This window comes from Dermochelys coriacea, chromosome 6 (assembly GCF_009764565.3).
Source record: "Dermochelys coriacea isolate rDerCor1 chromosome 6, rDerCor1.pri.v4, whole genome shotgun sequence".
NCBI classification, from domain to species: domain Eukaryota; kingdom Metazoa; phylum Chordata; order Testudines; family Dermochelyidae; genus Dermochelys; species Dermochelys coriacea.
Window position 1 is genome coordinate 14293581 of NC_050073.1, and position 22697 is coordinate 14316277.

Sequence of the window (22697 nt, forward strand, 5' to 3'; positions counted from 1 at the left end):
GGGAAGAGCTTTACTTTGTCTCAGCAGCATGCATGCAATATTCTTTGCCGTCCCTATCCAGGGAGAGCGTGGCGGTGGTTGCTCTCTAAATGTATGTAATAATATAACACATAGCTCATTTATTATACAGCCCAAGCAGCTGTCTCTTTGTTCACTCCTCTAACCCAGAAATGGGCAGGTGTGAAATTCACTAGTGCCAGCCCCACACACAGGAAATCAATTCTTTGGGGATAACGTCCACTGGTTTTAATGTGTGATTCTGTTTCAATGCTTCAGCAGAAGGTGAAAATTGCCCCAGCGTCCCTGGAGTGGGCCATTCGGGAGTGCAGACAAAAGAAGCCTTAACTTCTGCTGCTTTTACTTGTATACGGTTTTCAGCAGACCAGATGACCTAGTTTGATAATTCACCCAGGCCTCTGTTCTTCTCTCATGCTATGTTTGTAATTCTTGCTGCCTTCGGTGTGAGGTTTTTTCTGCAATAGGGAGAGGAAGGAAAGACCTTTGGGCCTCTGTCTTTCTAAAACTTTGTGAGCTGGATTCACGAAGCAAAATGATGAGAAATGGGTACATTCGGCTAGACACAGTACCCTGCAGAATTAGACGCATCTGTCCTAGATCAGACCATTTGACTATCTAATCAAGGGGTTCTCAAACTGGGGGTCATGACCCCTCGGGGTCACAAGGTTATTACATGGGGGGTTGCGAGCTGTCCACCTTCACCCCCAAACCCCGCTTTGCCACCAGTGTTTATAATGGTGTTAAATACAAAAAAAGTGTTTTTAATTTATAAGGGGAGGTCAAACTCGTAGGTTTGCTGTGTGAAAGAGGTCACCAATACAAAAATTTGAGAAACACTGATCTAATCCAAGGGCGATACCAAGTTAGATTAAAAACCTGATTTAGTACAGCAAATTCTCAGTTCCACCTGACAGGGGGAGCTATAACAATTCCCCCATACTTCTAACGGTGCAATTATTGCATGGCAAATATGTACAGTAACTCCTCACTTAATGTTGTAGATATGTTCCTAAAAAATGTGACCTTAAACGATGTTAAGCGAATCCAATTTCCCCATAAGAATAATGTAAATAGGGGGGTTAGGTTCCAGGGAAATTTTTTTCACCAGACAAAAGACTATATATACACACACACACAGAGTATAAGTTTTAAACAAACAATTTAATACTGGTACACGATGATGACTGTGAAGCTTGGTTGAGGTGGTGGAGTCAGAGGGTGGGGTATTTCCCAGGGAAGGCCTTACTGCTAAATGATGAACTAGCAATTGGCTGAGCCCTCAAAGGCTACATTATTCATGTAGCCTCACACTCTACAAGGCCGCACAAATGGAGGGAGGGGAGACAGCATGGCAGACAGAGACAGAAACACACACCCTGTGTGTGGGAGAGAGAGATGCGCATTTCCCCTTTAAGTATGCTGACCCTACTCTAAGTACACTGCCTTGTTAAATAGATCAGCAAGCTTAGACCGCAGCTGCTGCCAGGAAGCTCCCTCCCTCCAGGGCCCTGTCATGTGTCTCCCCTGCTTTATGGAAGATGGGGTAAGCAGCGTGCAGGAGCAGGGGGGAGGGGAACACCCTGACATTAGTCCCCCTGTCCTCTTCCCCCCCCGCCCCCATCCCCACACAGCAAGCAGGAAGCTTGGGGAGCAGCTCCAAGGCTGAGGGCAGGAGCAGCACATGGCCATGGGGGGAGGGACAGCTGAACTGCTGGCAGTTGATAGCCTGGGGGGCGGATGCTGCACAGGGAGCTTAGGAGAGCAGGGAGCTGCTGGCCCACCCTGGTTCCAAGCCCCCACCAACTAGCTGCCGTGGGCTGCTCTTCCTGCCAGCAGCGGACAAAGCAGGTGGCTGCCAAATGACATTAGAAGGGAACATTGCACAACTTTAAACGAGCATGTTTCCTAACTGATCAGCAACGAAACGACATTAACTGGGACGACTAAGTGAGGAGTTACTGTATACAGTGAAATTCTGGGAAACTTCTATTACACTTGAACACAGTCAGGGTGTGAAAGGATCTATGGAGTCATTTTTGTTGTGTGTACATTTGAAGTGGGGACACCTCTCCACTCATTTTCACTGCTGTTGTGGCTCTAGGGTTTTGGATTAGAAGGCCCTTCCTGAAGCTCCATCAGTAGGTGAGATCCTGCAGAAGACAGATATGAGAGAGTCATTCCTGCCTGCACCTTGCAAAGGAACAAGTCTTGAATTAAACACACAGTGAAGAGACCATATGACATTCCTGGGACACCCCACACTATTAAATCAGTGCACACAATGCAGGTGAAGGACACTCTCATCTCACCATCCCACTCTTGGGGGTCTGTGCCTTCCACCACGCCAAGCTGACAGCATATGAGAGACACAAGTTTGGCAACGTTGATCCTTAGTGCACTGAAGCGGAGCTCTGAGGCCTGGACTCTGGGCTCCTCCATTTTGCCCTCTCCTGCCATGAAAACAATCTCCCACAACAAAACAACCCCCACCCACAAAGCACCTAAAGATGTCCCTCCGCCTGTCACCCAAGCCTCAGGCCACCTTCCTACTGCTCTCACCCAATAGTCCTACCTCCTGACAGGTGCAGATGCTTATGTCTACCCCCTATTTATGCCTTCTTAATGTGACCCTTCTCCTTCCCGCAGGGAAGTGGTGGCTAGTGAAGGTGAGCCATGTTGTGGGTTTGGGCTAACAGAGACTGGGTTGGGGGCAGGATTCTGGAATTCTCCCCCCAAGAGCCTTCTCTGGGCTCCACCTCCCAACAGACAGAAATCTTCCTAGGCACTGCCAGTCAGCCTCAAGCCCTGGAAACCAGCCAATTCTCAGCTGATAGCTGAAAAGCCGCTCAGTGCTTTACAGTGCATCAGTGAAGAGGGAGGGGGAATCCAGGACAAGGGTGGGCAAAAGTCAACTTTTCCTAAAGCTGCACAAGAGCATCATTCTAGGAAGGTGCCAGTGACACAGACTGCCTCCAACCCCAGGGCCTAATCATCTCGCCATGTCCAGTCCCCTGGGGACCAGCCACTCCGTTCTGCATGTTCCTGTGTGAGGTGATCCCGGCAGCATGGAGGGGAGAGAGGGGATTAGTTGATGTTTGATGACAAGCCTCAGTCTCAAGTTGTGTCAGTAGGTCTGGCTGCTGCTTCACCTCCCTCTGCAGTGTGGCTGCTCCTGGGAACAACCGCTGCAAGCCGGCAGCTTGCTAGGCCAGCCTCACAGCAGCTCTCATTAGTCTTTCAGCAGATAATCTTTCAGAAGTCACCTTTGGGGCAGAGTTGGATAGCACAGAGATTTTCCATTGCTCCCCCCACACCCAGCAGTGGCTTGGGTGGGTTTTTATGGACAGGCAGCTCCAGAAACAATGCCCCTACTTTTCCAGCCGTTGAGGGACAGGAATGTGCTACTGGGAACGTTAATGTCCCGCTAGCCCCTTCTCTCGCCTTGTGAAAGGGCCTCTTGCAAACTGTGGCAAATTGCCGGCACTCCGATGATGGGTCTCATGCTTTCTCTTCTGGGGGGTGGGGGTGGGTTCAGGGCACTGTTTCTTGCCCCTGAACTAGGGTATTAACTGCCCCACAGTGTCCTAGAGGGGAGTGAGGGACCTGGGCCCACCCTCTACTCCAGGTCCCAGCCCAGGGGCCCTAGGGATAGTGGTAAACCACAAGAACTAGCAGTTTCTTCCCCTGGGCTACTTCCCTCTCCTGCCCTTCGGCTTGTAGGGCTTCCTACCCTCCCTCTGCACAAACCAGGTGTCCCTTTACTTAGGGTCTTGGTTTTCTTAGCCCACTGCAGCAATTCTCCAAACTCTCCTGTGCTTCCCTCCAAACTGCTCTCTGCTCCAACACCAATCCACTCTGCTTCAACTCCTCCTCTTGCTGATTGAAAGGTGGGGGGGTTATCATGTGACTGGCTTCAGGCACTTTAATTGGCTTCAGGTGCTTTAATTAATTTATAGCAAATTTTCTTCCCTCTACAAGGATTAAGGCTCCTTTCTAATGCTCTCCTGCTGGTCTCTGACAAGACTGTATCACAAAATCTAGCTTCCTTCTAGGACCCAGCTCCTCCTGGATCTAGGAACAGCCCATTGGCACTCTACCCATCAGAGCACTGTCCAGGGGAACTAGAGAGATTCTGAGCTTTGTTCGCCCTTGCATCGCATGGGGCAGCAGCACCTTAAGGTGATTCCAGCTTGTCCTGTTCGCCTCTCTGGGCTTCCAGCAGGATGGGGCAGCTTGAGGTTGCAGCTGCAATGTGCTGAGTCACACCCCCCCCCCACTCCCCACCAGCTGTGCTTGTTACATCTACTTTCCTAGCCCATCTGAGGGTCCCCCAGCAGAGAAGAGGCTATGGCCCCTTTCCCCAGTTTTCTTCCGGCTGATGCTAATGAATGGTCTCCATGTTAGGCCTTGGTTTTACTACTGCTGCACCTGTCAAGCCACGTCTATTGAGTGAAGAGGATTCAACAGCTGCTCTAGACATTATGCCCCTTTGGAAATTCACTGTGTATAAAGAGGCTACCCCTGGCTGGCAGAGAAGGGTTTAAAATGGGTCATTCCACACACCCCCATTCCCTTCCCACACACACCTCTCTCTCTCTCTCTCTCTCTCTCTCTCTCCCCCCCATCTGGATAACAAAGCCAAGAACTAGAAGAGCCTGGCCATGGATTTCAGCCCTAGAGGTGAGCCATCCAGTTCAGGGTTAAGGGTGATCACAGGGCAGCATAGGGGAAGCTTATACTGGTGCTGCCCTTGCTGTACCTATTTGGGGAGCAAACAGATGTGAGACTCCAGCAGTCTGTTAATCTGGCCCCTCTCCCCAGCACTCAATCCTCCAAAAACCTTGTAAAGCCAAGGAAAATGCAAACCCCTGGGAGAGGAGCAGCAGCTGCTGTCCTCCTGGCTTCACAGCTGGACCTGCCAAGGAACCCAGCCATGTGGGAGAAGAGTGGGTGTGATGGTTTAGCTGCACTCAATGACCTTACTGTGTAGATCCAATGCCAAATTATAAGTGGGAGAGGATGTGTGGAGGTGGCTTTGGACAGAGTTTGACAAGTGCAAAGCCCAGAGGGGCCTTTCCCTCAGCCCCGGGAAAGTGATTATTTTGTACCATTCCTAATTGAACTCTGTGAGGCAGGCGCTGTGTTTTGTGGTCTGGCAGCCAAACCTGATGATTATTGTCCTATTGTGTAAGGCTCCTGCATCTTGCAGGCTGCCTGGGAAATAGCCACTTATACCTCTGATGTTGCCATACTGATCACTTCATTGTCCTGGCTTCTGTCCTCTTCTTGCACGAGTGCCCCCTATCAGGCTGGTGCAAACTGGACTTCCTTTTGTGATATGGGATGGAGCATCCTCAAAGCCCTTGGTACAAGCTGCCAGAAGAGAGACATGCAGCTAACACATGCAGCAACTGGACAGCAAAAGCCGATAGTTAAGCAGCTTTGTTCTGTATCGAAAGCCCCATTAAGAAGATACATTGACCAGATTAAAAAAAAACCTCTGGGGCCAGGAACAAAAGTTCAAGAGTCCAGGGCATTCCATTCCGCTCCTCTAAGTGCTTTTGTGGCTTTCTGCTGTCATTAGAATAATGATCATCTAAATGGGACTGAGCACTGTCCAGACTCTCCTAGCTTCCTCTTTCTTCTCCCCCCCCCAGCCCCCGTTAGACCTACTTTCTCCTCACACCCGCCAGTCCTGCTGGGTGGTAATTTCTCCCACTCGCCGCCCTCCTGGCTGCCACAGTGTTCCATACTCCCAGAAAACTTTGGCAAGCGCTTCCCGGCTAATGTCATTCAAACATTTCACGCCGCTCTGCACGGTTTAAAATAACAACGTGGTATTTGGCGCTGGCCTTTGCGCTGGAGGAAATGGAGGCCTTGGCCTTGTGATCTGACGCACAAGATGATTTTCCCGCATTGAGCCAGGATGTTGGGGCATGACCAAAGGAGAGTTCAGCATGTCTCTTATGCTTCCTTCTTTTCAGGAGAGGGAACGTGGAGGGAAAAGAGAGGACCTAGGTGCTGTCACTGAACTTCTACTGCACTTCAGTGCTGAGGTGAGTCCTTCAAAGCATCGCCAGCCCCCCCCCCCGCACTAAACACACCTCCCTTGCCAGCGTTCACACAGGGCAGCGAGGGGTAGTGCCCAGCACGGCCAGAGAGGGGGTGATGGTTCCATCCCTGGCCTGTGCACTCTCTTACTGTAAGGCCTGGGAAGAGCTGGGGGTGTCCAAATGAGGCAGTTTGCCTAGCTCCAAAAGTGGGGCAGCACCTCACATTGCATAATGGCGGCGCCTTGTGGCCCATTCAAGCTGCAAAATTTAACCACTTTGAAGATAGCCCTGCCCAGTCCCATCCCCAGAAGGTCAGTAGCTATAACATGAGGCTTTAAAGATAGCAAAGGACAGGTTTGTGATTAGGCCACTAGCTTGGTACTCAGGATCTGGATGCAATTCCCAGCACTGCCGGCGTGACCTTTGGCAAGTCACTTAATATCTGTGCCTCAGCTCTCTGTCTGTCAAGTGGAGATATGTACTTCGGTCTATTTTAGACTGAGCTCTTTCAGGGAAGGACTGTCTCTCACTCTGTATGTACAACACCTAGCACAATGGAGGCCCTAGCTGAGCCTGGAGCCCCAGCTGCCACGCTATGATGAATGAATCAAACTAATGACTAAGAGGTGGTCAGTCTGGAAGCAGAGAGCTAGGCAGAGGACAGGCTTCTGAGGCAACAAGCGCAAAAGTTCTCAATTGTCCTTTGCCGCCAGACAGAAAAAGAACCCTCAGTCCTGGAGGGTCTTTATCCTGAACTGACCCCTGCATTTTTTTTATCTCTAAAGGAATTCAGAAATGGTTTTTAGCCAGAAGCCTAGCATACCTGCTGCCCTTATTTAAATCTCTAGCCACTTCCCAAAGGTCGGCGGGCTGTTTGTCTTGCTCATGTGCTATAATTAGAAAGAAACTCTATTTCTGTCAAATGATTGCAGCCCTTCAGAGGCACTTTGCTAGTGGGGTTCATTTGGCCTGCTAACAACTAGGCTGCAGGGGCTTGATTGAAAGCTTGGGGTGGGGCTGAGTATCCTGTATAGCATCCCTTTAAAAAAAAAAAAAAAAAAAAGTCCCCAGCCCTGCATTTTACAGTGATGTGACTGCAGTGATCTGGATCCTTACAGCTGATATTTTCATTAGTGACATGTCCCGAATTTCTCTTTGACATTTTAAAACAGGGGCGGGCAAACTACAGCCTGGGGGCAGCATCCGGCCCTTCAGATGTTTTAATCCGGCTCTCGAGCTCCTACCGGGGAGCAGAGGCTTGCTTTGCGCGACTCCTAGAAGCAGGAGCATGTCCCTTCTCCGGCTCCTATGCATAGGGGCAGCCAGGGGGCTCCACTCTGCATGCCACCTCTGCATCTCCCATTGGCCAGGAACCACAGCTAATAGGAGTTGCAGAGGCGGTGACCGCAGACGGGGCAGCGTGCAGAGCCGCCTGGCCGCACCTCCATGTAGGAGCCGGAGAAGGGACATGCTGCTGCTTCCGGGAGCTGCTTGAGGTAAGCACTGCCTGGACCCTGCACCCCTGACCCCCTCCAGCACCCTAACCCCTTGCCCTACCCCAATTTCCCTCCCACCCTCCTAACCTCTCGGTTCCACCCTCCTGCACCCCAGAGCCCACACCCCCAGCCAGAGCCCTCACCCCCCTACTCGTACCCATATCCCTGCCCCGGCCCGGAGCCCCCTCCCACACCCTGAACTCATTTCTGGCCCCACCCCAGAAGCCGCATCCCTAGCTGGAGCCCTCACCCCACCCCCCTGCACCCCACCCCCCAATTTTATGAGCATTCATGGCCCACCATACAATTTCTCTACCCAGATGTGGCCCACTGGCCAAAAAGTTTGCCCACCCCTTTTTTAAAACATATTAGGCCTTGCATCTGCTACAACGCAGAGTTCTAACCCACAAGCAGAGGGGATGGCGCTCTTTGGTCACAAACTCCTGGCTTCCATCAGCTTTGCACTGTCTCTATGCAGCTGCATGCAAGGCTCTGCATGTGGGGAAAATTAAATAATCAGCCCACTCTGTTTTGGTATTTAAACTAGGAGAGCACACACAGTGGCTGAGCCAAAGCCCCCTGAAGTCAATGGGTGTCTAATGATGCCAGTGGATCATGCCTTAAGTGCTCATGAAAGTCCAGACAACATGACCAGTACCATTGGCTTAAGGCAGGCATCCTGCAGGCAGGAGATATACGTACACTTCTTCCACTGCCCCGCCAGAGCACTTCACTCCTGACTTGCAGCACCCCTGCTATTGTAGTGCTGCATCCCCTTCTCCAGCTCTGCCTGTGCACCTTAATCCTTGCCTGTGGTTCCCCTGCTATTCCAATCCCCACAGACGCCACATTGTGCAGAAGAATTTGTATAACATTGCTCATTTCCAGCTCTCCCACCCTTTCCCTCCACTGCTTAGCCTAGTGGTCATGCTGAGTCTGTAAAATGTGGGTATTTTTCAACTCCTGCCCTAGACTATTATGTTGTTTTGTTGTGTACTGTTCACTCTTTGCCTCCTGTCACCCCAGAGGTGGCTCCATTTCCCCATAAGTGAGGGAAGGAGTCCCTATAGAGTTTGCAAAAAGAAAAGGAGTACTTGTGGCACCTTAGAGACTAACAAATTTATTAGAGTATAAGCTTTCGTGAGCTACAGCTCACTTCATCGGGTGAGCTGTAGCTCACGAAAGCTTATACTCTAATAAATTTGTTAGTCTCTAAGGTGCCACAAGTACTCCTTTTCTTTTTGCGAATACAGACTAACACGGCTGCTACTCTGAAACCTATAGAGTTTGTCAATTAGGATGCATCGTGTGCAAGCCAGCCAAGATCCTCCTGAATGAAGGGTGCTGTCTAAAGGTAAGTCAGCATCAGTCTCATTCTGCATGTCACGTCAGCCGGCTGACGTTCATTCCACAAAAGCTGATTGAGCCCAGTCAGCTTTCCTTTATAATGAGGATGTTTGGGGGTTTTTACCTTCAGGTGTGGTAGATCAGCTGCAGCTTGACATCTAGAACTAGCTCAGAATCTCTTCTGCTGCTTGCTTGGAAACACACGACTCCTGGGGACAAGTGCTTCTTAGTTTTATGTGAAGTTCATTTGAGCCAAGAGAACTCTGTGTTCCTTCTGGAGTAACCTGCTGAGTAGACAGAGCGTCCTGTCAGCAAACTCCATCTCTCCCTTGCAGGAACATGCCAATACTTGTTAGAAATCCTGTACGTCTTGGCATGTTTTTGAAAGTAAAACCCCAGGATGCTGCAGGTACTGATAACTCTACAGCTGGCAAATCCCTGGCACCCAGCTGTGGCTTTGCGGTTGATGTTGCTGGCTGAAGGTAATTGTATGCAGATTGCTGATGGAAGAATAAATACTTTTTCTTCATACTGCTACAGAATGTCAGATATTTAAAAAAAAAAATTCAAACAACCTTCAATCCAAAACTATAGTTTAATAATTTGGGTCACGGGTTCAAAGTCCACCTCCTGTCTAGGGATGAGGGCCAAAGTGCTAGCTGGAAATCTTTGCAATATATTTTCTTTGGAGACACTTTGTTTATGCATTGCATATTCTGAGTTCCATCTCCCTGTTCTTAGTGCTGGGGATGCCTCCATGAGACTGACATTTGCGTTCCTTCAGGGTCCCTCTGCTACAGCTGCACCATCCCCGTTTAGCATTACAAGCTCCTTGATGTTGCAGCTGGCTGTTAGGGGATGACGGTAAGGTCAGAGCAGAACAAAGGCCTGGAGGCTCACTGTGCCGAACACCTCCAGCTCCTGTTGGGCCTAATTTTGGGTTGTCCTGCCTGTTGCTTAGGCTGCTCGGCCATAAACCAGGCAGAAATAGCCCTGGGGAATAACTCCAGAATAGGGGGTTCTGTGGCTGGTGTGGAGTTGCCCCAATGGTGCTACATAGACCTGCCTACTCTTTGCCCCTGGTATGGGACATGTCAGGAGAGGGAAGGATGGAGGGTGGCTCATAAGAAGCTATTGCTGTCAGAAAATAATGAAGGGCAGTAATTCTCTACTGTAATTCACACTGAGGGCAAGGAAGTTCCCAGGCAGCCTGCAAATATGAGAGGTGCAGAAGTGGCTGAATCTGCCTGCAGGTGGGAAGAGTCAGCTGGAGTTGTGGGGGCTGCTAAGAGACAAATGGTCCTACAAACAAAATAACAGGAGAAAACCTACCATGCTGTAGAAACAGAATGGTTCAGTGAGAGCCAAATCTGGCTCAGTGAGAGGCTTTTGCAGGAGGGGAATTCATTTAGGTTTGCTTGTCACAGTGTTTATAGTTAAACCTAACTGTAGCTCAAAGACTAACTGACAATTATGGTAATGTCTGCTCTGGAGATTATTCATCAAGATTTCAGAGATGAAAAAATACCAGCCAATTAAAATAAAAGCTCTCCTTCATTCAAACGGCTCCTTTGAGTCTCATGTATTAAAGAGCATGGTCAGACACACTCAGGGTTGTGGGGTGATGGAGCACTTGAGCATTCATAGGTCGTTCCTGTTCATTTGACTGTCATCTATTTAGCTGAGTCTTTAGAGAGATAAGGTGAGTGAGAGAGACAAGCTTTTGAGTTTACACAGGGGCTCTTCAGGTCTGGTACCAGAAATCACCTACTACAGGACAGGCCCAGCAAGGAAAATAACAGAACACCACTGGCCATCACATACAGCCTCCAGCTAAAACCTCTCCAGCACATTATCAACAATCTACATCCTGTCCTGGAAAATGATCCCTCATTCTCACAGACCTTGGGAGGCAGGCCAGTCCTCACTTACAGTCAGCCCCCCAACCTGAAGCAAATACACACCAGCAACTATACACCACACCACAGAAACACTAACCCAGGAACCAATCCCTGTAACAAACCTTGTTGCCTACTCTGTCCCCAAATCTACTCTAGCAACACCATCAGAGGACCCATCCATATAAGCCACACCATCAGGGGGCTCATTCACCTGCACGTCTACTAATGTTATATATGCCATCATGTGCCAGCAATGCCCCTCTGCCATGTACATTGGCCAAACTGGACAGTCCCTATGTAAAAAAATAAATGGACACAAATTGGACATCAGGAATGGTAACATACAAAAGCCAGTAGGAGAACACTTCAATCTCCCTGGACGTTCTATAACAGATCTGAAAGTAGCTACACTTGAACAAAAAAAACTTCAGAAACAGACTTCAAAGAGAAACAGCAGAACTAAAATTCATTTGCAAATTTAACACCATTAATTTGGGCTTGAATAGGGAGTGGGAGTGGCTGGCTCATTACAAAAGCAGCTTTGCCTCTCCTGGAATTGACACCACCTCATCTATTATTGGGAGTGGACTACATCCACCCTGATCAAATTGGCCCTGTCAACACTGGTTCTCCACTTGTGAGGTAACTCCCTTCTCTTCTTGTGCCAGTATATTTATGTCTGCAGCTGTAATTTTCACTCCATGCATCTGAAGAAGTGGGTTTTTTACCCACGAAAGCTTATGCCCAAATAAATCTGTTAGTCTTTAAGGTGCAACCAGACTCCTTGTTGTTTTTGTTTTTGTGGATACAGACTAACACGGCTACCCCCTGATACTTGACGGGTCTGGGAAAGGTACTCAGAGTCACAGCTAAATACATGGTGGAACTGATTGTTTAGTGTAAGTAATTTAACACCCACTCGAGGTGAAGTGTCCCATTAACACCTCTCCAGTCATAGAGGAAAAGAAGGGGAAGGGAGGAATCAGATGGGGGGGGGAGAGGGGATTCTTTGTGGGTTATAGATTGTTGTAATAGACCATAAATCCAGTATCTCTATTCAGTCCATGATTTTTAGTGTCTAACACAGTTATGAATTTAAGCTCCCAGGCTCGTCTCTTGAAAGTGTTTTGCAAGTTTTCTTTTCTTTTTCCCCACAAAGCAATCATTGTCGATCAGACCTATCAGTTCTCATCCTCAAAGAAAACCTGAACAACACTTTCAAAATATAAGCTCACGAGCTTAAATTCATAACTTCGTTAGACACTAAAAATCATGTTTCAGAGTAGCAGCCGTGTTAGTCTGTATTCGCAAAAAAGTAAAGGAGTACTTGTGGCACCTTAAAGACTAACAAATTTATTTGAGCATAAGCTTTCGCGAGCTATAGCTGTAGCTCAAATGCATCAAATGTAGCTGATGCATCTGATGAAGTGAGCTGTAGCTCACGAAAGCTTATGCTCTAATAAATTTGTTAGTCTCTAAGGTGCCACAAATACTCCTTTTCTTTTTGCGAATACAGACTAACACGGCTGCTACTCTGAGACCTGTCAAGATCAGGTTATGTTGTTCCAATGATGGGGAGGGGTGAAGGGGTATCCCTGTCCAGCTACTGTGTCTATGTGACTTTAATATTTCCTCATGGGAAGTCTCATTTAGAAAAGAGCGTGGAGAAATCTCTAACTACTCACAAAAAGAAAAGGAGTACTTGTGGCACCTTAGAGATTAACAAATTTTTTTTAGCATAAGCTTTCGCGAGCTACAGCTCACTTCATCAGATGCATTCACGGCTGCTACTCTGAAACCTGTCTAACTACTGTGATCCAGTAGGTGGTGGTGCTAACCCAGGAGGTTAGGAAACAGGCAGATTCTGGCTCAGCCTTGCATTGCAAATAACCTCCAGCTTTTCTGCCTGGGAGGGGAGCTGCTGCATACAAATAGATATAAAAGTGAGAGCTGATTGAGTCCTTTCAAAGTAGCATCTCATTCTCCCTCCCCTATTAATTTCCTGCTTCTCTGATTCCCGCATTAGTCTGCTACCTGCACAGGGCAAGGGTTACTCTGGGGTCTTATGATAGGAACTTGCCTTATCACTAAAACAGGAGGAAGGAGTAATGATAACAATACTTAACACTTCTCTAGAACTTTCCATCTGGAGACCTCAAAGCGCTTTTACCAAAGAAGGTAAGTGTTGTTAACAAGGCTATGACCTTTACTGTAGCCTCACAGCTTTTCCTGTCTGCTACCAGAGAATAAATGTGTGCAGAATGTTCAGGAAGATAAGAAAGTGGAAACCTTTGATTGTTTACTTCCCTTGTTCTGGGAAGAGGAGGAGAAAACTGCAATGAGGTTCCCCAGCCGTGGATCAAGGGTTTTCCAATGGGGGAAACAAATAGGATGCAACCGAGTGCTGTGCAAACTAGCCGGATCTTTAAGAAAGACAATGAAGCACATGATGCTTTGCACAAGCAATCATCCTGGGACTTTTTACCACATGCTCAGTTGTATTTTCTACCAGTTTATTAGCGTTAGGGGCAACTCCCAGTGAAACTCATAGGAGTCAGTCCACTCAAATGGTCGTTTGTCATGGACATGCATGGATACATTTTTGGGGGGCTAGGAAAGAGTGGGATAAGAATGTTCCCCAATGGCAGCAGCCAAAGGCAAGGTGACAAACTCCCCTATCAATATACAAATTTTAATGTAAAAAAAATACCAGACCACATGGAGCCAGAGTTTTGATAATGTCATTGGGTGTGACGTCCTTTCACTGCCATTTCCTCCATTGCTTAGTACTTAATAGAGACCTGGGGTGAAATCCTACCCTTACTGAAGCCTGTGGCACCAGAATTTCATCCCTGAGGTTTATCAGCAAGTTAATATGGCAGGTAATCCATAACTGAATGTTCACCATAAACATATTTACTAAAACACCCATGGAAAGAAAAAGCAATGAAATTGGGGGCAATTTTACTGAAAGTTCCAAAGCTGTCATTTAGTTGCACTAGGGAAGCATCCATAAATAGAAGGAATAGTGTACGTTTATGATGTTACCGTACAAGGTCTAATGGTACAGTCTGCCTGTGTTATTGCTTGACAATACAGGGCATTGAAAATTCTAGTCTGGCATCACCTCCCATTCGTCTTGCTTTTGCAAAGCATTTGTCAAATTAATCCTCATTTTAAAGTCAGCCCTCGAAGCTTTTTCACCATGTTGTTAAGGCTGTTGCTGTGCACTGCAGTCCAGTGGGGGCTTTATTTTCCTTATGCAAAGGGGCTACAGAATGCTGAGTGAGATGGGAAGATCTGTAGTCTGTGAAGTGTGAAGAATATTTGCATCTCCTGGTATGTTCCAACCTTCTGAATCCTTCTGAACTTTCTGAATCCCCAAAATATATGGACCAAGTTGGTGGAAACAAATGTCAGCATCATGTCTGTCAGTCACTGAGTATCATCTGATGGATTACCCTTTGGTGCTCATGCTTCACTCTAATTGCAGATTCCTTCGCCTAGCTGCAGGTGCTTTTGCAGCCCCATTGAAGAAGACCCATAGGGATTCTGCTGCTTTTCATTCCATCTCTGGCCCGGCTTCAGAATCACAGTCACTGGCTCAGATTCACTGCTGGTATGAAAGGGGCTCAGCTCTGTTGCCCCCAGTGGAGAAGGGTTAATTTGGCTAAATGACAGTAGGTGACGATTGCGGCCCAGATGCTGATTGGATCGTTCTGGCGACACTGCACCCCCCTCAACCCACCCAGCCTCAGTGTACGATCCTGATGCCCTCCCAGTGACAGGCTTGATACCATAAAGCTGAGGAAGGAGCTGATCCTTCATGAGCGCCAATCCGTAGGCCTCCGTTTTGGGAAGTTAGCATCTGCCAGTAATGAATTATGAATAGTGTGGCATTGTGGGAGGCAGGTACCTCTGAGGTCTGATGTGAGCGATATACCTTGTAATGAGGGTAATTGAGAAGCACATTTTGCTATGAGCTGCATGAATAACTTCCGAATGTGATGCACCAGAATGGTGCATGGGATCTGTGCATGCACCACTGCCCTCTGTGGGACAGAACTCAGATTAGCCTTGTTCAATCACTTTTCTACTAACACATCTAACATGCTACCCTCTTACCCTGCCAGCCGAAGCTGTGGGATCCTTTCCTGATACTGCATGTACAGCTAGTGTATGTTTCCACCCGGGAACATAATCAAGATGCCTGCTCCCTTCCAGGAGAATTCAGAGAAGCTAGTGATAGAACAGATCTCATGGACCATCCGATTCATCTATCTCCTATATGGGATGCAATCTCCCCTCTGAGGGATCCAGGAACTTTCAGAAGATGAAAGTTACAATTCAGAGCCCTGGATCCATAGTACTGCTGCCCCTGCAGCTGATCCCATAAAGCAGCTCCTATAAACAGCTGCCTGGATATTGCATTACACCAAAGGGCCCCTCCAGCTGCTGTCACCTGATGGCCCTGGATTAGTAGTTAGTATCTGCTACTCAGCTGTTCCTACAGAGTTCCGGCCATTAAGGAGGGTCTCTGATTATTCCTACTCAAGTGATCCCTGCTTCAATTTTATAGCTCATTTGAATGATAGACTTCAGTGATTTAATGTCTTCAGTTGCCCATTTGGAAATCTACAGATAACATTCTAATCAAAGATCCTTCATGTGCCTGAATTTTTTACCTAACCTTTGACACACGCAGACTGGAATATGGTAGAAGGCTACACTATTGGGGGAGCAAAGGGAGTCTAGCTGGATAGATTGATCAGCGTACAAAGCCCTTTGAGGGTAGCAGTGCAGTGTGTATGGAGACAAAAGTGGGATACCCATAGCTTGGGAAGAAAAAAAGCCAACTTTCAATATATTAAAAACAAAGTTGTCCATACAATGCTGCCTTTATTGGGAGAAATATGGATTTACTAAACTAGCTGAAGCCTACGTCTGGTTCTTGTGGGGGGAAGCACATGCTATTTTAACAAGAAAAACTCAGAATAGAGAGTGCTGACAAAATTAAAGAGGCTAATTAAAGAGCACTAATTTATTGGAGCAGTCTTGGCTTTGCCAGGGCTGAAGGGCCTTCCATGAGCGTCTCTCTCATTCACATAGTAACACACAGTCAAGATATAGATGTTGACTGGAAAGCTCTGCAGATGATCACAGGAAACTGAACAGAGCAGACCTGTTGTTCCACTGTAACCCCATGTATTGAACAAATACTGTTTTAATACAATAAGGGGACAGTTCCTCAGCTGGGGCAAATGGGCGTAGCTCTGACTTCAGTGGAACTCCACTGATTTACACCCACTGAGGAACAAACCCCAGTTCCTGCCTCCAGTGAGATTCATAACCTGCTAAACCTGCTTTGCTGTTGGGTAAATTGGGGCCATTTGGACTCTGCTTGATTTGTCCACCTTATGTGGTCTTCCCCGTGCTTGGCTTCCACAAGCACCACAGCTAATGATCAGTATGGAGTAATGAGCCATGAGGGTCAACAAGAGGTAATGGTGGACCTGACTGACAAACACAAAATCCCCTTTCTGTGTGTGTGGCTAGTATTACGTTGCAGCAGGCAGGGTGTTAAAACTGCTGATAACAATAAAACTTCTAGTGTCTTGTAACAGGATTTTATAAATAGCATAGGAAGGAAAGCCGGAAGGCTCCTACACTTGTGTCCTGGCTAGAATGGTGTCCATTCTGAAATGTAATAGGCAATCCATTTCAATCACACAAAGTCAGGCACTCTCCTTTTAAAAATAAACTGGGTTCAGTTTCTAACAGGGGTGGGCAAACTTTTTGGCCTGAGGGCCACATCTTGGTATGGAAATTGTATGGTGGGCCATGAATGCTCATGAAATTAACAATGGAAAATTAACACTACTCAAACATCAAAGCCACCTAAGACAACAAGTAGCAGGCACGTGGGCTTGCATGTTCCAGGCTCTGATGGCGTGTGAGGTGGAGCTGGAGTAACATGGGGGTCCTCACGTCCGTCATACAGGTCTTGAACGTACAGGAGTGCTGAGTGGGCAGAGCGGGTCAGGGCAAGCCCCTGACCCCGCTCCCTGGCTGGAGAGCCGGAACGAGGCAATGGAGCTTGTGGGCTGGATTAAAAGGTCTGACGGGCCGCGGGCCGTAGTTTGCCCACCCCTGTTCTATCAGCATCTGACTGGTAACAAAACTCACATTAAAAAGAGTCTAGACTTGCGTATGTTATTGCAGAGTTGGTGAGCAGGCCTCGTGTACTCCTCTGGCCAGCTTTCCTGGGAATACGTTGGCATGAGACAAAGGTTTTCAACTGAGTATTTCTTACATGACAGGCTGTTAGCGAAGGGTCAATGTGGTAAACATTGTGAAGGAAAGGGCTAGTCTAGGTCTTCTACTCAAAAGGGCCACTCTCTGGTTCTATATGCAATGAACTTCATGGCGATGTTCAGAGCACTTTTCCTCCCATGCTACAGTGCAGTGGTTCTCAACCCACGGGCCACTTGCAGCCCAATCAGCACACAGCTGTGGCCTATGTGACATCCTCAAGGCCATACAGATAGTATATATATTGTTTGGATGTGGCCCATGTGTCATAAATATAAAGGGAAGGGTAAACACCTTTAAAATCCCTCCTGGCCAGAGGAAAAAGCCTTTCACCGGTAAAGGGTTAAGAAGCTAGCATAACCTTGCTGGCGCCTGACCACAATGACCAATGAGGAGACAAGATACTTTCAAAGCTGGAGGGGGGGAAAACAAAGGGTCTTTGTCTGTCTGGGTGATGCTTTTGCCGGGGACAGAACAGGAATGGAGTCTTAGAACTTAGTAAGTAATCTAGCTAGATATGCGTTAGATTCTGATTTCTTTAAATGGCTGAGAAAATAAGCTGTGCTGAATGGAATGGATATTCCTGTTTTTGTGTCTTTTTGTAACTTAAGGTTTTGCCTAGAGGGATTCTCTATGTTTTGAATCTAATTACCCTGTAAGGTATTTATCATCCTGATTTTACAGAGGTGATTCTTTTTTACTTCTATTAAAATTCTTCTTTTAAGAAACTGAATGTTTTTTTCATTGTTCTTAAGATCCAAGGGTTTGGGTCTGTGGTCACCTATTCAAATTGGTGAGGATTTTTATCAAACCTTCCCCAGAAAAAAAAGATTTGGGAGGATTTTGAGTGGAAAGATGTTTCCAAACGAACTCTTTCCTAATAATAATAATACCGGTGTTAGACGTTTGGTGGTGTTAGCGAAAGTCCAAGGGCAAAGGGTAAAATAGTTTGTACCTTGTGGAAGTTTTAACCTAAGCTGGTAAAAGTAAGCTTAGGAGGTTTTCATGCAGGTCCCCGCATCTGTACCCTAGAGTTCAGAGAGGGGAAGGAACCTTGACACCATGTAATGCACAGAATGCTCAGTATGCCTTCCAAAATGGTAAATAGGTTGAGATTCAGTGCTACCGTGCATGTGTGTGTGTGAATGCAGTGAAAATAGAATTTGCTTGCATGACAAAACCACACTAATTTGTCCCCTTACCAGGAGCCCCTCAGCAAAGAGGCCAAAGCTTAAATTGGCTTATCAATTGAAATACCCCACTTCATCCACCTAGATGTACATTCGCTTTGGCCATATGGCAAAACGTGTAGAAGCTTGCATTGCTTTTGGAGGACAGAGAGGCTGTTCTCTGCTCCAGTGATGGGCCTCTGGAGCATGAGCTCTCTGTATTACAGCAAAATATTTATCCCCTACCCTGTCCCACCAAGTGGCCACCCCTCTCCCAATGGGGTCAAACAGCCTGTGCCCATTGCTCTCCCCACATGGCCCAGTCTTCATGCTGGTATCTGCTCCAAGCTGTGCACCCAGCCCTGCCATATCTGATTTCCCGCTCATGCTGGCACAGGGATCGAGACTGGGGCAGGCACCAGGCCAGGGGCCTCCTCTCTGAACTGATACAGCTGACAGAAACCTTGAACTGCTAACAGCCTAATCTGGGGGGAAGGAATGGGGTGAAAAGCTGAGGGGAGACTCTAGGCTGTGTCTGTGTGGATGGGATTACTCACGGGGGACTAATGGACTCCTGGAGGATTCTAACCATAGGGATTTCTGTAATCCCCTCTCTACTCCCTGCCCCCACAACAGTCCCATAGCCATAGAGCTATGGCTTAGAGATATGGCTAGTGCAGCACTGGGCAGTGCTGTTGCCATCTTCCCCTGGACTCACTGTCTGGGAGTGGCAGTCCTAGCCAGGGAACAGCCAGATACGCTGCCCCACTGCCAGGAAACAAGGACAGAGTATGTCCTAGCTGAGGGCAGGGAACAGCCAGTTCCCCCTCCCAGCCCAGGGCATACACCAAGGTCCAGAAATCCAACCACAGCCCTCCACCATCCAGCCCTGGACAAGGGGCTGCTAGAGGCTTCAGACTCACCAGGTACATCTAAACTGTGATTAAAGACCTGCGGCTGGCCCAGCTCAGCTGACTCTGGTTCACAGGGCTCGAGCTGCAGTATAGACAGTTAGGCTTGGGCTGGAGCCCTGGCTCTGAGATGCTGTGAGAGGGGAGGGTCTCAGAGCCTAGGTTCCAGTCCAAGCCAGAACATCTACACAGCAATTTTTAGCCTCGCAGCCCAAGTCCTGTGAGACAGAGTCAACTGTGTTTTGAATCTGAATACCCTGTAAGGTATTTACCATCCTGATTTTACAGAGGTGATTCTTTTTACTTTTTCTTCTATTAAAATTCTTCTTTTAAGAATCTGAATGCTTTTTCATTGTTCTTAAGATCCAAGGGTTTGGGTCTGTGGTGAGCTATGCAAATTGGTGAGGATTTTTATCAAACCTTCCCCAGGGAAGGGGGTGTAAGGTTTGGGAGTATTTTGGGGGGAAAGACGTTTCCAAACGAGCTCTTTCCCAGTTATATACCTGTTAGATGTTTGGTGGTGGCAGCGATAAAGTCCAAGGGCAAAAGGTAAAATAGTTTGTACCTTGGGGAAGTTTTACCTTAAGCTGGTAAAAGTAAGCTTAGGAGGTTTTCAAGTAGGTCCCCACATCTGTATCCTTGAGTCCAGAGTGGGGAAGGAACCTTGACACTTCCAAAATCTGAGAGTGACGAGGTGTGTAGAATGCTTTCAGAAGTCTTAAAAGAGCAACACTCCAATGTGGAAACTACAGAACCCAAATCACCAAAAAAGAAAATCAACATTCTGCTGGTGGCATCTGACTCAGATGATGAAAATGAACATGCATCGGTCCGCACTGCTTTAGATCGTTATCGAGGAGAGCTCTTCATCAGCATGAATGCATGTCTTCTGGAGTGGTGATTGAAGCATGAAGGGGCATATGAATCTTTAGCACATCTGGCACATAAATATCTTGCAATGCCAGCTACAACAGTGCCATGCAAACGTCTGTTCTCACTTTCAGGTGACATTGTGGGCAGCATTACCTCCTGCAAATTGTAACTAGACTTGTTTGTCTGAGCGATTGGTTGAAGTAGGACTGAGTGGACTTATAGGTTCTAAAGTTTTACATTGTTTTATTTTTGAATGCAGTTACTTTTTGTACATAATTCTACATTTGTAAGTTCAACTTTCATGATAAAGAGATTGCACTACAGTACTTGTATTAGGTGAAATATACAATTTCTTTTGTTTTTTACCATGTAAATATTTGTAATAAAAATAAATATAAAGTGAGCACTGTACACTTTATATTCTGTGTTGTAATTGAAATCAATTTATTTTAAAATATAGAAAAGACCCAAAAATATTTAAATAAATGGTATTCTATGATTGTTTAATAGAGCAATTAATCGCGATTAATTCTTTTAGTCACTTGACAGCCCTACTTGATATCTTTTTTTTAGGAGATTACAAGTTTAGTTCATAAAGATAACAGTGTTGATGTAATATAGTTAGACTTCCGTAAGGCATTAGAGTTGGTACTGGACAATATTTTGATGAAAAAGCTAGAACAATATAAAATTAACATGGCACACATTAAGTGCATTGAATCTGGCTGACAGGATTCAAAATGTAATTGTAAATGGGGAATCGTCACTGAGTGAGTCTGTTTCCAGTGGGGTCCCACAAGGATCAGTTCTTGGCCCTACTTTGTTTTTAATATTTTTATCAGTGACCTGGAAGAAAACATAAAATTGTCACTGATAAAGTTTGCAGATGGCACAAAAATTGGAGGAGTTGTAAAGACGACAGGTCACTGATTCAGAGTAATCTGTTTAATTTGGCAAACTGGATGCAAGCTAACAATATCCATTTTAATACATCTAAGTGTATATATCTACAATCAAATAATGTAGTCCATACTTGTAGGATGGTGGATTCTATTCTGGGAAGCAGTGACTCTGACAAAGATTTGGGGGTTGTAATTGTTAATCAGCTGAATATGAGCTCGTAGTGTAATGTTGCCAAAACAGCTAATGCGATTTGGGACACATAAACTGGAATCTCAAGTAGGAGTAGAGAGGTTATTTCACCTCTATTTGGCACTGGTGTGACACCTGCTGGAATACTGTGTCCTTTTCTCATGTTCGCAATTCAAGAAGGATATTGATAAATTGGAGGGGTTCAGAGAAGAGCCACAAGAATGATTAAAGGATTAGAAAACATAGTGATAGACTCAAGGAGCTCAATCTATTTAGCTTAACAAAGAGAAAGTTAAAGATCGACTTGATTACAGTATATAAGTATCTACACGGGGAACAAATATTTAATAACATGATCCAATGGCTGGAAGTTGAAGCTAGACAAGTTCAGCCTGGAAATAAGTTGTAAATTATTAATGGTGAAAGTAATTAACCATTGGAACAATTTACCAAGACTCATGGTGGGTTTTCCATCAGTGACAACTTTTAAATCAAGATTGTTTTTCTAAAATATCTGTTCTAGGAATTATTCTGGACAAGTTCTATGGCTTGTGTTAGACAGGAGGTCCGACTAGAACTAGATGATCGTAATGGTCTCTTCTGGCCTTAGGATCTATAACTTCTTCCCCAGGAAAATGTTATGACTCTCTGAACCAGTAGCATATGATAATAAAATGATATAGAATATTCTACAGCAGCCAGGCAGTGATTTTAAAATGCCATGACTATTTATATTATCATTACATTTTACTGCAAATCCTGCTGTTTGTTTCATAGTTATTATAAATAATTGCTAAGCTACCCTGGTGTCTTCTGAAGTTCCCTAAAGTCAAGGGTCACTTCCCACCTATGAAATGGGGTGTCTGGTAGTATATGTGATCGAGCACTGAGAGGTGATACTCAGCAATGCTGCAGCCAGTTTTCATGCCGGGCTTCCTAGCATCTTTAATTGCACAGCTTTTTATGTCTCAGGATAGAAACTTTCAGAAGTTAGAGACAAAAAAACTGTGTTCCATCATCTGGTTTCATCCTGCACCCTACAATGTCTTCTGCAGAGATTTGCCCATAGAAGATTTTTGTCCCATTCCCCCTCACCCTTACTAAAAGATGAGGATGGGGCAGACTTTCCTAGCCCCTCTGCAGAGACCACAGAGTTTAGTCTTCAGAAGGGTCCCCTTCCCTGCATCCTAAAATACTCAGGGGATTTTTCAAGAGCAGGGTAACTTCATTTTGGTTGTTTCAGACAGAAAAGGAACCCTCTCCCAAATAGCTGGAAGCCAGTTGTACAGTACTGTACCATGGAGGAGAGGAGATGGCTTCCTGATCTCAACTTGTGATTGGGTGTTGCCCTGCAGCAGGTGTGACAGCCCTTGTAACTTTATCCTAGCAAGTGCAACAGAAGATTCTACTTTTATTCCTCTTGTATAGTACGCATCTAATCATTGGATTGAATTTTACAATGAGAAATACTAAGACCGTGGTGCTTGATTCCCATTTATTTATTTCTAGTAGATATTGATGAAGC